A 6,000-nucleotide genomic window follows, 5' to 3' on the forward strand; every position below is an offset into this window, starting at 1 on the left:
TGGTCGTGGCTTTTATCATAGCAAGAGAAATTCTAACTACAAGGTGAGGTAACCTTCGTGGTGGAATCTTGGCATCTGGATTCCTCCCAGGTTGTGGAAGACCCCAGAAACTTATGCAGAGATGACTCGACTCTTCTTCTGGGCCTAGCCATCTCTCATCATCTCCCACAGACAGTCAAGCTAAGCAATCCCTAATGTTCACAGGCCACCACCTCTGCAGCCAGGTCACAGGCTGGTGTGTCCTTCAGTAGTCTCCAAGCCTGGGTGCTTGGCATGCCGTCGACTCTGCCAATGCTGTGATCCCGTGTTGGGTTCTGGCTGTAGCCTACCATCCTGGCACATCCTGAATGAACTTGCAGAGGCTGCCCTTGGTCCTCTTTGGAAGGACCCCATTCCTCTCTAGGAGAGTCGCTGGGGACAATCAGCTCCCGGAATAGTTTCTTTACTCGACACAGTGAGTCTACCTGGGTACAGGAGGTGGAAGCACCAGGGAAGAGCCCAAAACCAAATGAGCAGAGACTTAGAAATCCTACATACCCAGGACTTCAAGAGGCCCCGCCTCCTCTTAGGAGTCTGCCCACTGCCCGGTGTTGATGAGGAGTTGGGGGCAATCAGCAGGTGTGGAAGATCTATCCGCTGCCTTGTTCCCATTGTCTTTTGTGGACCAGCAACTAAAATGGCTTAGGAATACCCAGCAGGAAACTGAGCACCACCGAAAAGAAGCACGAGCAGGGGGTTGGGGATTTAGCTCAGTGGTAGAGCGCTTGCCTAGCAAAAGAAGAAGAAGAAGAAGAAGAAGAAGAAGAAGAAGAAGAAGAAGAAGAAGAAGAAGAAGAAGAAGAAGAAGAAGAAGAAGAAGAAGAAGAAGAAGAAGAAGCACCAAGCAGGGCAGCCTTGGCCAGCCTCTATCTGCTAGTCACCTGCCGGTGCTGCCTTCTGTTGACTGGCCAGGCTTTGCACCCCAGTCAACCTCTCCTGTGTCCTGCACTGAGTGCCTACCTTCCACCATCTGCTGCCCTGCCAGAGCCTCTGGCACCTCTCTCCTTCCCAGTACCTCTCATGTCCTGCCTCTCCCACGCCCCGCCCATCCTCAACCCTCAACAGCTCCATCTCCAGGCCACATCCCACTCCTGTCTTCGGGGTAGATAGATCCCTAAGGGCCTCGGATCACCCGCTGCCGGGACAGTTCATCATACTGTAAGACCTTGCAGCACTAATTTCCTTTAGTTCCAACGCCTGAATCCGGCTTCTTCTTGCTCGGACAGTGCACAGTCAGGAGTGCTCCCAAGACACCTGCACAGTAGAAATGGAAAGCACAGATAGGTCATGTGTTAAATTTAGCATAGCCGCCTATGGAAAGACAAAGAGAGGTAGGTGAGATTAACGTCAATTACGGCGTGCAGTTGAACATGGTCCCTGACATAGAAGCAACCCCGTATAAATGATGAGCCTGTTCTAATTCTTGCCTTTGTTCACCCTAGGATCTGAGAATACAGTGTGCTTTGCATGTAGAGCGAGACTGAACATATTTCAAAGCTGGCTCTAAGTGCCACCTACCGGAAGACCAGGGCGCTCTACAGACCGGAAAGATGAGGGGCTCCCACCAGGATGGGTCATCGGTGTGGGCTCATTCTACTACATGGATGCTGTGGGTCTGGGACGTCTCCCTGTCCCCAGAAATGCTACATTAATGTGTGGAGGACTCTGTTCAAAGCCACAGAAGGGGGTTGGGGATTTAGCTCAGTGGTAGACCGCTTGCCTAGCAAGCGCAAGGCCCTGGGTTCGGTCCCCAGCTCCAAAAAAAAAAAAAAAGAACCAAAAAAAAAAAAGCTATAACCAAGAGGAATCCATCCCAGGCTGTGGAGTTGAAGGCAGAGGAGTTCAACTTTCAGGAACAAACTGTCGCAGAAACCAGGAGTGGTAAAAAGCTTACAAGGCATCTCCCATGCCGTGGTGTGAGTCTTTGTCACATGGAGGCTCTGGGAGTGTCTCACTGTGTCCCCAGCCTGGGTAAGGTGGCTGCATCTACCTCAGGATGTACCCAACAGCCACTGTCAAGCCACAAAGAGTCCCAAGATCGGGGGCGGGGGAAGAATTCTTTTCCCTGTGAAAGTTCACATTGGTGAAAAACAATGTCATTCAAACCACAGGTTTAGGGCTGAGCGTGGTGGCGCAGGCTTTTAATCCCAGCACTCAGGAGACAGAGGCAGGTGGATCCCTATGAGTTTGAGACCACCCTGGTGTACAGAGTGAGTTCCAGGACAGCCAGGGATACACAGAGAGACCCTGTCTCGAAAAACCAACCAACCAAACAAACAAAAAAACCAAAACCCATAGGTTTGCCACACTCTGGAATAGAAGTGAGTGTGTGAGAATGACCCAGGATGGGGCTCAAACCAGAAATTACGAAGCTGCTGGAAGAACCGGAGTGTGCTGGTCCAGGCCCAAGTGGTTCAGAGACCCAGGGCAGCCTGCCCCTGGTCCTTTCGGGAAGGGCCTTCAGCATTAGCCACTGAGGTATTATGGAGCCTAAAAAGTGATCCAGGCCTCTCTCCTCTTCTCTGAATAAGAAAGCACCCCATGCCCAGGAAAGGGCTCCTGGGTCTCTATGGGAGTTTGGCTGAAGTCAGAAAAGCCTGGCACAGCTGATCTCTAGCCCAGCCTTTCTCTCCCTGCTGTCATATGATGGAAGCCTATCCTGGCCTCCAACTTTCTCTCCTCTTGTGTGTTTTGGGGGTACATTTTGTCAGGCAGGTACCAGAAACAAGAATGCATCAGTTTTTCCCCCAGGAATATCCATACCGTGATAAGTGAGGGCACACGGCCATAGCCTCCTCAGACAGCCCAGGTCTGCAGTGGTCAACCCTGAATGTGCCGGGCCCCTGCAGCAAGCAGCCTTTGTGTGGAGAAAGCCTGTGCTAGCTCTAGTCTTACTCTCCCCAACTCCCCACCCTCAGCATGGAAACTCAGTCTTACTCCAGCCTCATGGATTTTCCAACCTTGGGTTGAAGCCTCGGAGTTATAGGGAGGGGTGTGTGTGTGTGTGTGTGTGTGTGTGTGTGTGTGTGTATGTGAAAGGTGTGTATGTGCATGTGTGCATGCATGTGTGCCTACCTGCATATGTGTGTGTATGTGTGGTGGGGTTGGTGTGTGTGTTGGGTGTTTTGGAAGGTGGTGTGGGGTGTGAGGGGGCTGTGTGTGTTTGGGGTGTGTGTTGGATGTGTGGGGAGGTGGTGTGTGTGGGTGTGTATGTTGGGGGTTGTGTGTGTGGTGTGTGTATGTGTGTGGGTTTTGTGTGTGTGTGTGTGTGTGGTGTGTGTGTTGGGGGTGGTGTGTGTGGCGTGTGTGTGTTGGGGGTTGTGTGTGTGGCGTGTGTGTGTGTGTGGGTTGTGTGTGTGTGTGTGTGTGGTGTGGTGTGTGTGGTGTGTGTGTTGGGGTGGTGTGTGTGCTGGGGGTTGGTGTGTGTGTGTGTGTGTGTGTGTGTGTGTGTGTGTGCGTGTGGTGGTGGTATGTGTGTGGTGTGTGTGTGTTGAGGGGGTGTGATATGTATGTGTGGTATGTGTGGGTGTGCTAGTGTGTATTCATGTGTGTATGTGTGTGTGGTGGTTGTGGTACATGTGTGTGGTGTGTGTGGGAGTGCAGGGGATGATGGTGGTGGCAGTGGTGGTGGTAGTGGCATGTGGAGGTGGATGGTGGTGGCGTTGGTGACGGTGGCAATAGTGGTGGTGGTCTTTGCCCAGAACAGTCTTCCCAGACTTCTCTTTAATCCATAGTGGTTTCTGCAGGGGAAACTAAGGCTTGGTGGGCTCACCCACATGTCCAGTGTGTGTCTAACCACTAGCTGGCCTTACAGTTCTTACTCCCGAGGCAAAATGATCTTGTGACCCTGGGCCCTTGGCTACGCTCAGACCACAGCCCTGAATTTCCTGGCCTGAGCGGCGTGTGGAGCCCGGTCTCTATGCCCTGCTTCCTGCCCTCCTTTCTTTCCCTCAACTCTGTCCTCTCTTTATGCCTCTCCCTCCCTCCTCTCCTGGCAAGCAGACTGAAATCCAAACTTGTTATTAACTTCTCCCCTGCAGTTGTCCCAGGGCCCTTCCAAGTTAAATATTACTCATGGAGATGGGAGCTTGCAGGGCAGCCCTAAGCATGGAAGTGGACTAGTCTCTGAAAGGTGCTGGGTGGAGGCAGATGCCAGTCCCGAAGCCTCGGAAGACCCCGAAACTGCTGATCGTGAGGCAAGGGGGAAACACCCGTGAGTCTTCAGCCTCTGTCCCCCTCTTTGAGTTGCTAAGGTGCCTGTTTGCTGAACTCCCCGCCCTCAGTTCTGCAGATCCTGCAGGTTGGTAGGCAGTGATTCCACGGGCAAAGTAGGAGGAGCCAGCCAGGGGCCCCAGAGGGGCTTGAGCTGGCCAGATGAAGGCCTTCCCCTCGGCTGCCCATTTTAGCCTTATGCCAGGTTAGGGGCAGAGCTCGGAACACAATGTTCAGGAAAAACAGCCTTGTCTGCCTCATGTAATTTCTCCATTACCCCTTAGTTTTCCTGACAGGGAAGTGGATGCTTGAGGGTGTGTTGTTGGTTCAAGTACCTGGGAAGCCCCAGTAATTGGTAGGCGTGGGGACCTGACCCCCACTCTCTCCACTCAGCCTGTCCACTCAAGCTATGGTTTGGGGGAGGGGGAAAGTCCAATATGGTGCCCACTCAGACCCATGTCTCCCAAGGAGTAAAACTATATTGACTGACTAACCGACTCATATTTTCTTCTTGACCACTCTGCCTTCCATTCCCCTGCATGAGCCATACAGGGACCAAATGCTCCCCTACCTCAGGGCCTCTGTATCTGCTATTTTTGCCTACCTGGAAAGCTCACTCTTTACCCATTCTGGAACATGGGGTCAGGTGAACCTAGGGTGTGAGCCTTCCACTCCAGACCCATCACCCCAATCCTTCTAATTCCATGTTCTGACCTGGTCTAGGGACTACCCAAAGGATCAATATCTCCGAGAGACCATGACTCGGGTGGAGTAGGCTGACCAGTACTTGGTCTGGGGCTTCTCATTAGGCTGTTGTATGCTCCTCTGTGAACTCACTCAACACCCTCAATGGGGAAGCTACCCTGTCTGCTCACCACTCCCCAGGAGTCCCTGGCCTCCTTCCTGCCTGATGTCTAGGAGGAGGCTGGAGTGGGCGCTCACTCTCTCATACAAGTCACAACTCCTCCCTCACATTAGCCATTTCCACTGCTGAGAGTTGAGCCACCCGGCTCAGATACCCAGACCCTCACTGGCTCCCTAACCCTGTCTCAAAAGGCCCCTTCCCCAGTACTTCACCCTGGATACGGCCTTAGGACAGGGCTCCCGAGCGCCAGGCTGGCTGGAGAGACCCCACCGGCTGAACACTCCACACACCTGGTTGGTGACTACGTCTGTGTGGGGCTCTGGAGACCGCCACCCACCTGCCTGCCTCCTGCCCAGACCTGTGGCTGTGCCTGTCAATGTCAGATGCAGGCGAGATAGGACTTCATTCCTGGAATCAGGCAGGAATGTGAGCATAGAAATCACTTTCTTTCAGGCTCTCCCTGGATTCCTAAGGATTGTCGTTTCCTATTAGGATTCAGCAGGACAGAGGGAGACCCTACACTAAGGCTCTAACACTCAGTGAATCTTTTTTTTTTTTTGGTTCTTTTTTTTCCCGGAGCTGGGGACCAAACCCAGGGCCTTGAGCTTCCTAGGCAAGCGCTCTACCACTGAGCTAAATCCCCAACCCCACACTCAGTGAATCTTATAGCCATATTGGCTACTTTTCTGCTCAACTCCTAACCCCTGATTTTGGTGGTAAGGGTGGATCAGGGGTCAGTCAGAAACATGCAGGCCACAGGAGAGAGCAAGCCCTGTTTTGGGGATCCTCAAAGGGGGTGGTAGGGAGCATGTCTGGAGTGAGTGGGGCTCTTTGACTGACAAAGCCCTCTCCTGGGTGCAGAGAGGAACGCAGAGCTCTTGAAT

The sequence above is a fragment of the Rattus rattus genome, chromosome 1 (assembly GCF_011064425.1).
Source record: "Rattus rattus isolate New Zealand chromosome 1, Rrattus_CSIRO_v1, whole genome shotgun sequence".
Lineage (NCBI taxonomy): Eukaryota > Metazoa > Chordata > Mammalia > Rodentia > Muridae > Rattus > Rattus rattus.